The sequence below is a fragment of the Capsicum annuum genome, chromosome 11, assembly GCF_002878395.1.
Source record: "Capsicum annuum cultivar UCD-10X-F1 chromosome 11, UCD10Xv1.1, whole genome shotgun sequence".
NCBI classification, from domain to species: Eukaryota; Viridiplantae; Streptophyta; class Magnoliopsida; order Solanales; family Solanaceae; genus Capsicum; species Capsicum annuum.
In genome coordinates this window covers 182,060,021-182,070,723 of record NC_061121.1, presented here as the reverse complement: position 1 = coordinate 182,070,723, position 10,703 = coordinate 182,060,021, and the positions used below count along the sequence as shown (strand labels likewise).

Below are 10,703 nucleotides of genomic sequence, written 5' to 3'. Positions count from 1 at the left end.
GATAGACAAAATTGGATTAATACATCTGCGCATACGCCAATCTCTTTCTATTAATTCTTGAATGAAGAGTTGTCACCACTAACTCTCACAAACTTGACAGGCGCAATAGGTATGTCATATTAATCCTATTAAAAGATAATACTTTCTTTGAATAAAATTTACTCCACACTACATTAGTATAACTGGACAGACGACCATCTCAATTATGCTAATAAATCCATAGAGAATAACCCTCGCCTCCAGTACTCATGAACTGGACATACGCCAATAGGTACTAAAATACCCTAAACTTAATTACTGTTTAATTGAAAATTATGCTATAATCCTAAAACATCGCGCTTTACCTGCTTTTGTGATTAGTTATTACCTGCAACTAACCTTCTTTATGGATGTGTGCCTCAAACAAAATCTGAAAAGTTGCTCCTTTTATCTTTTCTCTCATTAAAAGAACCAAAAATTGATGGGTCTATTCCAATAAACATCTAACTTCTTCGTAAAAAAATCTAAGAGGTATGCCCTTTAACTTCTACGCAAACAAGTCCAATACATTTTTTTCGTAAAAAAAAATAAATCTTCAATATGTTAAATAATTGTTTTTTGTGCACACAAAAATTTACACTCTATTATTCGACTGTTCTATGTGCACAGTTTTCTAACAGATTACATGTATGCCTTTTACTTCTCCTAAAACAATCATCCTGCTCTTTGTAAAAAAGGACTTCACTATATGTGTTGATTATTCTTTATCTGCAGATTGCTGACAGTTCCAACATTAGTAGGTGGAAACTTACAAATTCTTTTTCGGGATACAATGTCTATAGCAAAATCAAACCCCCCCAAAAAGGATTTTTAGGTTTTCACCAATTTTGTTCCAGTAGGAGCACAATTCGTCTATGTTCACTCATAAATGATATTGCAATTCCACTTTATGTGATTTATCCTTTTTTATAAAAGGAAAACTAATGTCATATTGGTGTAATTAAAGCCTAATAGGTACAAGCAAAGCGCTGCCAATGTCTTATGCATTATACACATCTCTTGTACTTTTGGTTTCCTCTTAAATTTCACCAATCATATTTTATTTTGTCTATGTATTTGAAGTAATGGATTTTGATTAATTTTATGTTTCTTCTTTCGTTGTTCATCACTCTATCCTTTGTTGCTCAAACTCTTTAAAAATATCAGTGGGTGCGTGTTGGATTCTTCAAAAGCTTATATTTTTTGAAGAATCTGATATGGGTGCAATATCAAATGTGAAGAGTCCACACAACTTAGAATCTATCTATGTTTTAGTTTCATGTTCTATATATATATATATATATATATTCTTCTTTGTTGTCTGATTTTGTACTAAACAAGTTTAGTGTATTAAGTTATACGACATTCATAAGTTATTAATAGGTCTTGACATTATCTAGGTGGTTTGAATGTAGATAAGAAAAGTTTTAACAAACAAAGAAATAGAAAGTCGCAATTGATGAGGATGATTGAGAGTCGCGTCGCACTAAGAATCCAAACGAAGACCCTTTCGCTATTGTATATCGTGTCATTTTTTAAAATAGATTCTTTTTTATTCTATTTTATCTATTGAGTCTCACCTGCTCTATTTTATCTCAATTTTAATGCATATTTTCTTTGACAACCAAGATTGACAAACTCTTAATTGCAAACTAGATTACTTGACTCTACAATCATAAAAGAAGTATGAAACTTATTTTCATGACCCTACTCTAATGACATTACTTTTAGAAAATTAGAAATTAGAATTCATGTATTATAGTGAAGATAAGGTGAATAGGTTGAAATAATCATAACCGCTAACAAGTATAGTGTTTTTGTTGGGAGATATCTTTTTTTGTACATCTTCAATATCATGTCAGTCTTTTTTTGGTAGATTACCATCATTACCAGTGTTGCTCCCTTGCAATTCACTGTTAATGAGTTGTATGTTTTCACCTTTTTAAACACAGGTTAGCATCCAATGTGCATTTGTTCACACACCTATATTAGAGATGATTAAGATACGCACCCCATAAATGTCTAATATTCTTTTGTTTAATCATCAGACTAATTATGAACTTTCAAAATTACTTTTTCCCATTAATTCTCAATTTTACATAATTTGTTTTCAACTTCTTTACGTCAACTTTTCTTTTTTAACTGGAAGATTACTGTCATTTTCAAAATAACTTTTTATTAAATCCTTAGAGAAGCGTCATCGCCTCCAACTCTGACAAACTGGTTACTCCCCTATGTATGCCATGTTACTCCTCCTTAACCATACTTGTTTTCTTTTGAATCTAAACATCTTTTACACTATGTTATATTTTTCTTTCATCGTAGATTACTATAGTGTTGTTTCTCTTCTAATTCATAATTTCCATTTACATAATTTTCTTCCTTGTAGATGAGTCATATACTCAGGTCATTGACTTCACCAACGACAATCATCGCTCACTAAAAAGAAATTACAAGTTGTAGACACTTCCATTTATTTGTACTGCTTCTAATGTTTTACACCTCTATTGACAACCATATGTTCAAGTTTGTATGCCCTGTTCATTTTTTTTGTTTGAATAATAGAGGAGCAATAACTATTATAACGACAGAAGTTGGACTTAATTCATCGAAGTCTTATCACTTAGAATAACTAATTGAACTAAAAATACCTAACAAAGGCTTATTTCAAACCACACATTAATGCCAAAATTGGCAATGGTCGTTCTAAAAATAAGATTTCTCATCTCCAAATTCAAAATATCACTTTAATAAATTCAACCTTAATAGAGCTTTGTGTTAGATCTTGCCCTAATTGAAGATTAGATTTAGTTCACAAGGACAAACAATGTCTTATCTCCTAATCGTTCCCGAACCTTCAATTTTGGCAACTCAATGACACATACACACTCGACCACCTTAACTCTAACACGCTTTAGGAGCATAATCTCAATATTTAGGGTCTCTCCTATCATAATAATATCATTTACCACAAGTGTACGTTCACCAGCTTCTAAGGCACCTACATCCATCTCAATATTGTCTGTTCTGTATCTAAGGAATACTTTTCAGAAATAACCTCCCTAGGCAACTTCTTAGATTTCCTCATGGGGACAAATTTTGCTCCAATAGACAATTAAATGGGAGTACCAAATATAAAAACCTATTGCTTCAATATCTGTAATGACACTGATGTTTTTGTCCTTGTATCTTTAACAAATGAATCAATAATGTCCTTAAATGCCTTAGTATGAAGAAACAAAGTTGTTATATCCTAAAACATAATCTTGGGTTTAGGGAAATCGCGTATGACCCAAATAGAAGAAGAAATTCTAGTAATACAATCATCTTAAGATCATGAAATGCTACCATATGTGTTGAGATTACTGGATCTCGAATCCAGATCTGGATTTTTTATCAACTTGGATTCTTCACCTGGTGCGATTTCGCCTAATTCATCTATTATAATTTGAAGTTGGGTGAAAAAAGATATGCTGTAGCCACTTTTCTTTCATCTGCATTGCATAATCAGTCTTGTTTCTAATGTTATGGCCTCATGCCTTTTTTCAACACTGCCAATGATATTTCACCCTGGCAAAAGGGAATTATTAGTAGAAGTCATTCTCGATACTCACCTGCTTTGTGAGATTCTTCCCATCCATATACCCCATTAAAAGTCATGGAATCTTTACATTATTTGCCAAATTCTTTACAAAGTTTTCATTTTTTGGCTCGCTCATTAATCTGATAAAATATTCTTCATGCTTAATTCTTCCCTGATTTACTTTCTTGAAATCAATAAACAAAATAAATTTGATAAAATTACTGTGCTTAAGTTAGTTTTATTTTATCTTTAAAAAGACTTTTCTTTTTGTATATGTTTGTAGATGCCACCAGATTGACGAGCATTATTATACTTTATACTTTTGTACATTGTTATACTCTACAAGCAACCAGCGATAAGTACCCATAATAATTTAAAAAATTGAAAGTTGTATCCAATTCCCATTCATCTGTTCCTAGTTAGCATTAATCAAGTTTGCGTGGAAGCATCTGTTAGTGTTTGAACATCCTGTCCATCTATTATACTTGAAAAGTTGATAGCAATAGTTGCCTCTGGCAAAAAAAGGACTGGAATTTGTTGCTACTCCCATTAATTAGTCCTGCTTCTAATGTTATTCCCCTATATTCTTCTTCCAAATCTGCAAATGCTATGTTCCTCCAGTAAAAATGAATTGTAAGCAGAATTCACTTCTGATACCATATACACATAGCCACCATTTGTTCTATCCATCTGAATCCACTGATATTCATCTTTACTCAAATAGTATTAAGCGAACCACTCCACACTGAAAACTAGACCTAGTGGTATTGAGAACCTTAACAACGACTTTATTTCCCCCACCTAAAATCCATAAAATAATTACACCGCCAAGATACTTTTAAATTAGTATGTTTCTTTCAACTATTTGATAACATATTAGTTAACCAATACAATAGGATAATACAGTTTGAAATGGAATTCATATTAACCATTAAAAGTATGACATAGTTATCATCATTTTTTGGATTCATTGTGTAATATAGTTGTTCATGCATTTCATATTCTTAACTCAAGTCAATTGATAACAAACTTATAGTGCCAATAAATGAAATCCTTACAACTCAATGTATGGATATATTACATTAACTACAGTACTATATGCAGTCATGCTTCAAAGGCATCTAAATTTTCAACTCAATAAGAGAATGTAATTTTCTTTGGACAGAATTTATGCTTCGCATTTACTTACTGCATTTTGACTTTCATATTTTCCTAACCAATCCTAGTTTATCACTACCAGGATTCCTCAAATGGATAAAATATATACAAACTATAAACATCTAATCCCATGGAATAAGTGTCCAGGTACATATCTTTGTAAACTTTAAGCTTTTTTCGAGTTTGTTGAATCACACTTAGTTTTCCAATTTTTTTTTTGGTGAAACACTCAATAAACTACCTACAGTGCCGACAGATTAGATGCATACAGACATCTCCCAAATGCAGATTTAATAATAGCAAGAAATACATAAATAATTGAGAATCAAAATTTATACTAGAACTTTACTAGATCTACTAGATAAAGAATGAATATGAATACACTGGTTTCTACACAATTTATCACATGCATAGCAGTTGAATTTAAATTAAAAATACGTATAGAATTATATGCTTTACCCACAATAAAGATGCATCAATTGAACCTTCAAAATGAACTATGTTGACAAAGAATTATAGTGTAGTAATTAATGTTATGTACACCTGTGTTGATTTAACTTCCTTTATCCATTTATGATCATGATGACAATTAGAACTCTGACTGTGGTCCTTGCTGGTGTACATCGTGCAACAAAATGATATATGTCTAGCAGAGAGTACTATTGATATACACTACAAAAATCTGAACATGAGAAATCAACGCTATAACAAACATGGGTTACATATTTAATACCTAATTCAATTGAAAAATATTCATTTAGATATTTCAAATAATAATAAATTACAATACATTGATCTTTGGCATGGAAAAGCCCATAAACTGAAAGTTTAATTAAACTTCTACCCCCTAATTACAATATTGAAAAGCTAATTAATCAAATAATGTTTACTAATCTTATGCAACATTCAAAAAACCTTCCTTGAATGGTTACATCCTCTGGGAACCGCTACCTGTTCAAGCATTGACACCAATTCCTTTCTGCCACTTCAAAACAAATCACATGATGATAGTTCCTTAACAAACTACATCTTCATAAAAAATGTTAAACTTTTTTAGTTCTTGATGATCCTTCAGAATAATAATATTTCAATTTCAGAGTTTCACACCCTCGTGAATTAAGCAACAAATTTTAATTCTATCATACTTGGGATTTTCTAATAGGCTCTTGAACTCACAACAAACTTTACCATATTCTATCATATATACATATTTTAAACTATTCTACTACTATTTCACTACTTTCTAATGATATCATTAGTGTCATGAATCGACATACATAAGAGGCCACTATACTATTTTGTTATCAATCATTTATTTCAAATTTTGCTTAAATTACATCGATACTGCAGCATATCCAAAACTTAGCTGAAATAATGCCTCTGTAAAAGCATTGCCATTGCTTCATTGGAGCCTCTTCAAAAAAAAATTACCTATGTCAATGCAATGTGAAACTCCATCTACTCGATAAACTTAAGATTTTATTTAGTTATAAATGCTCTTCCAGATTACTATCGTTCATGGTTTATCACACTTATGAATTTTCTACAGAGTTTCATACTTACACAAGTTGGTTTATGTACCTTGGCGCCACACCTTTCACGGACCTAGCCTATATTTTCTGTCTCTCTTTGTGAACTTCAATTGATACTGCCTGCTATGGACGATTACTTACATAATATAGTATAGATATTAAGTCCTCATTCACTTTGTCTGAAGTAAATGATTACTTAAGGGGAGAAAATTAATAAGGAAACAATAGCACATTGAATGACTTGTGAAAGATAGGGAAGATAGATAGAGAATTCGAAGAAGTTAGCTATAGTTAATAAAGCTATAGAAAATAAATTAAATTAGCTTCACTCCAACAGTTCCCAGAGTGGAAACTAAGATAATCTTATTCTATAGCATATGTCATATTCAAGGTTACCAATACAATAAATATTGATATTTTGCTCCATATGTATAAATTTTTGCTTTACACAATTGCTGGATTATTCTACACTTATTGCAAAGACCCTTCTAGGTGAATGATTCCTTTGATCAACATGTCATTTTTTATCGTTGTATGTCTGAACCATTTAAATTATTTTTTTAATGATTATGCAATTTCTGATGACTTTCTTCTGTAATTTTACGTATTTTTTCCCTATAATTAAGTGAAATAAACAATAGTTAAGTTGTCAATATGAATTTAGTAGTAAATGCCACATACAAAAATAAAACACCTTCATCCAACATGTCTATTGGCCTTATTTTGCAACTAACAAAAATATAATCTAAATACAGAAGTTGCATTGCAACTGGTTCAACTAAACAAATGAATGACTGAAACTAGAAAGATGAACTCCAAAATTGTTCAAAGGAAGTGAATAGTATGTCTAATAGTAGTTAGTAACAATTTGCCTCAAAATAGATGTTTCAATGGCAATGCTAAAGAATACCATAAAGCATCACTGGTAGTGTAATGACATTTCCTACTTATATGAACATTTCATTGATTAACCTTATCAAATTGTAATAGTCAACAAAACACTTCAACGGTGCATTTTCACGAATAGTAAGAACTTTGTTGACAATAGAGTGTCACAAACAAAACTCATTAGATAGTCACGATAAACTACCAATATGGATAATTCAATGACTGTCATGTCACACATGCAACACACGCGTTGGAAATTCTAGTATATTAATAAACTACAATCACATCCTTTACAAGTATAAACACTTCTCGGATGTCCAACAATATCATAATACTAACCTTGGCACAATAATGTGTCTGGAATAATCAGAACATCATAATCACAACCTTAGGCCCACATACGTATTTAGGACTCATATCAATAAAAATATTGGTAAGTTATCTTGTATCCATATGCAATAACACAACTACAAGAAATAAAATATCTTATAAGCCATAAGCATATTTGTGATCATCTCGCACTAGGAGTCACAATATACAATAAACGTCTCACACCTTGGAGGCACAATATATAATAAACATCTTACATCTAGGAGGTATACTATCAATAAAAACTCACATCTAGAATGCAAAATATATCAATAAGTTTCTCACATCTAGAAGGTATAATATATCAATAAGCTTCTCATATCTAGGAGGCAAAATATCAATAAGGACTAATTCATAACCATGAGTCATATCACATCTATAAGGCATCTTATATGCATAGGTTATGTATATCATAACTATGAGAAGATATCATATCTATATGCCAAATAACACATATAAGAGAAGAAAATCATCTCTATACACCTAATATCACTTCTAAGAGGAATATCATCTCTATAGGCCCAATATCACTTCTAAGAGGAATATCATCTCTGTTGGCCCAATATCATATTAAGGGGAAATAATATCTCTGAAGGCCCAATATCATATTTAAGAGGAAATAACATCTCTAAAGGCCTAATATCATATCTATAAGGAAAATCATGGACATAAGTCATTAATCATTATCCAAGGAAAAACACTCCATGACTCACCAAGTTGCAAAGTAACCTTATACTAATGGCTTACTAGTCTCAACTATTTCAACATCCGCCAATAAGTCCACATGGGCTAACACAAGTCTTGGCCTAAGGTGGGTCTAAAGAACCCCCTTCTAATCCTCAATGTTTATATTTAGGCAATTCATACTCCAAACTAGGCTAGGGTATCTAGTTTAACTTCTAGATGTCAAGTAAGCCATAACCAATCCTAAGATAGGAACTTTATCTAGAAAGATGGGAATTTAAGTCAACACCACCGACATTGTATTTCAAGATCATAATAATAGCCCAAATAAGGTTAAATATACTAACCATCAATACATCTCCTTAAGGTCATGATACATCTTCTACAAACCAAGTTGAATAACATAGCATGACTTATGTGCCTTAGCCAAGATCTATTATCACAACCCATATATAACTTTTCTTGGTACTGGAAGGTACCATCACCACTAACATCAAAGGACATCACATTCTACCCACCTATGTCACCCTTGATCCTCATCAAGATAGGATCCAACACTTGCTTCTCCATGATTTTAGCACTAAGAGATGACTGTGCCACACCATGTACAAATATGCCACCCTCCTCACAGTCCAAGTGGTGAACTGCAAGCTTAGCTTAACATCGAATATCCTTCACCAATTCTTATTTTTCCTTACTACATGAGTCAGATTCCCCATGGATAACCTGCTAAAAGCATCAAAAATCATGTTAGCTTTACCTAGATAGTAGTGGAGACTCATATCATAATCCTTGAGCAGCTCAAGCTATCTACTTTGCCAGAGATTAAGCTCTTTCTAAGTAAACACATATTGGAAGATTTTATTATAAAAAAGATATCCACATACACTTTATACAAATAGTGCCATCAGATCTTTAACATAAATACCACCACTAATAATTATAGGTCATGAGTCCGATAATTCTTCTCATGCACCTTTAACTGTCTTGAGAGATAAGCCATCACCTTACTATACCACATTAAGGCGAACCAATCCCCACACGGGATGTATCACAGTAAACCGCAAACATATCAGTGCCTTCAGAAAAGGTAAAGACCAGAGCCAAAGTTAGATTATCCTTCATCTTCTCAAAACTACCCTTACAAGTATTTGCCCATAAGAACTTTACCTTTGTGTATGTTAGCTTAGTCAATGGGACTGCTATAGTAAAAAAAAACTCTCCACAAACCTCTTGTAGTAACCAGCTAATCCAAGAAGCTCCAAATATTAGTTGGAGTCATGGGTCTAGGCCACTTCTTAACCACTTTGACTTTATGTGGATCCACCATGATCCCTTCTCTAGAAATGACATAACCCAAAAAAGTAACAACATTCAACCAGAATTCACGTTTAAAAAATTTGGCATAAACTGCTGCTGTTTTAGGGTATGAAATACAATACAAAGGTGATTAGCATGATCTATATCACTCTTAAAGTACACCAATATATCATCTATAAACATAATAACAAACAAATCCAGAAACTGCCAAAAGATTCTATTCATCAAATCCATGAATGCCGCCAGAGCATTGGTCAATCCAAAAGATAAACAAGAAACTCAAAATGCCCATATCAGGTATGAAAGGCAGTCTTAGGGATATCCACCTCCCTAATTTTTAACTGATGATACCCATATTAAATATCAATCTTGGACTAAAACTTAGCATCCTGTAACTTATCAAATAAATCATCTATCCTTAGAAGAAGGTACTTATTTTTTACCATTACCTTATTCAACTACTGATCATTAATACATATCCAAAGGGAAAAATACTTCTTATACATAAATAATACTAGTGTTCCCCACGAGGACATACTAGGATGAATGAAACCCTTGTCTAAAAGACCTTATAGTTTCTCCTTAAGATCCTTCAACTCAGCTGGAGATATTCTATATGGGGGAATAGAAATTGGATGAGTGTTCAAAATAAGGTAAATCCCAAAATAAATCTCCATGTCTATAGGGACACCAGGAAGGTCATCAATGAAGACCTCAGAAAATTCATTTACCATCGAGACAGAATGTAAGGAAGGGCCCTTTGAGTTAAAATCATTAACCCAGACCAAATGGTAGAGACACCCCATGGATATTAATCTTCAAGCTCTAAGATATGATATGAAATTTCTCTTAGGATCTAGGGAGCCACCCTCTCACTTAATAATTAGCTCATTAGTGAAACACCCTGGGTTTTGGACCTTGAAAATTTCCTAAGCCTTAAGCTCACTATCATTGTAATGACTCACTATAAGAGCCATATGGTGTGGGTATAGGTTAGGTGACCCAACTCATAATGTGTATAGTGAGTGGTGGTTGAGTTTCTGTTACGGTTAAGACTTGGTGGGTACAAGTTATATGTTCATAATATGGGAAGTATAGTGTCCAATTATATGTTGTCCAGTGTCTATCCCTTGAGGTTATGTCTTGGATAC

At 32.4% G+C, this 10,703-nt stretch overlaps 1 pseudogene; it reads right to left on the bottom strand.

The window, feature by feature from the left end:
• Positions 1 to 2,825: 2,825 nt before the first annotated feature.
• Positions 2,826 to 3,655, bottom strand: LOC107846414 (annotated as a pseudogene).
• Between the last annotated feature and the right edge of the window lie 7,048 nt (positions 3,656 to 10,703).